Raw genomic sequence first — 1390 nt, 5'->3', positions numbered from 1 at the left:
CTCACGTGCCAGCTATTATGCTCAGGATTAGTCACAGATGAAAACTATTGGTCAGACATACCAGAACCTCCGGTTTTGCACCGTCACCTGGGAAAAACCCGAAGTGTGGGTTTTTACAAATGATTCCTTCCTCCTGCGGGTCACCCAAGTGCCTTTACTAACTCTAAAAGTTCATATAATGTTACCTACAGGGGTAATCGTTCCCTGCCTCCTATTTGCGGATCCCATCTTCACACACCACTTCCAGGACCTTGTGTGTCACTGGGGATTAGAACTCTGGTCACAGATTCCCCTGTTACTAGAGCCAAGCAGACATCTTTGGAAGGTAGCACTTATAATTCCCTCGTTTCCAGATTTTAAATTCATCACTACTTTGACTTTACCTCCCGATCAAATTCCTGTGTGTGACCCTTATCCAGAAGCCGATGATAGTTGGTTTGCTATCAATAGGAAAACAGGATTTCTAAAATGGCATGATCATGCCATAGTAGGAGCCACATCAGACAGAAAAGGAGTAAATCACCCTTTAAATGGTACAGATTTGTATGTATATGATTATTCCATTACATCTCCCACTGACGCTTACCGCGATTTAGACAAACTGAGTACAGGATTGAATTGGTCTGATGCTGATTTTCCCACTCTTGAACCTTTGGCCAGATGGTTTACCCCAGGCTGGGTTTCTCCAATTTTGACCTGTTTCAGTTCCAATGGTCCAGTAGTTCAAACATCTTTGTGGAGGCTCTTTACGGCTCCCCAAACTGCTGATCTAAAAAGACCCCCAAAAGAATACAGATACAGAGCCCTTCAAGCTTGCATGCACACCCCCCCCTTGCTGTTCTATATCCTGGTGATTTTGGTTGGTACATTAGAAATATTTGAAGATAAGGGGGTCTTTGTTACTCATTGTAAAAATTGTGTTTTAGCCAATTGTGTTTATTCGTTTGAATATAATTTCTTTTGTCATTGTTCAACAACCCCCTTGTGTTATGTTGCCTTTAAAACTGGATACCCCTTGGTATGATGATATGGGACTACATGCCTTACAGTTAATGTCAGATATTTTGCAAAGAAAAAGAAGATTTGTTGCCTCTTTAATTTTAGGTATTGTTGCATTATTTGCTATTATAGGTTCCTTGACCACCTCTACTGTAGCTTTGGTCCAAGAAGTACATACTGCTGAACATGTTAATGAATTCACCAAAAATGTTACCATAGCCTTAATGAACAAGCAAAAATTGATCAAAAACTTGACACATGAGTTAGTGCCTTAGAAGAGGCATTGGATGGGTGATAAGATTCAGGCTCTAAAAACTAGAATGATGATTAGATGTCACTCGCAGTTTAAATGGGTCTGTGTCACTCCTTTAATTTACAATGAATCAGAAGT

This window comes from Echinops telfairi, unplaced genomic scaffold, assembly GCF_000313985.2.
Source record: "Echinops telfairi isolate 266 unplaced genomic scaffold, ASM31398v2 ScPeMD7_18;HRSCAF=68, whole genome shotgun sequence".
Lineage (NCBI taxonomy): Eukaryota > Metazoa > Chordata > Mammalia > Afrosoricida > Tenrecidae > Echinops > Echinops telfairi.
This window is presented reverse-complemented; position numbering follows the sequence as displayed.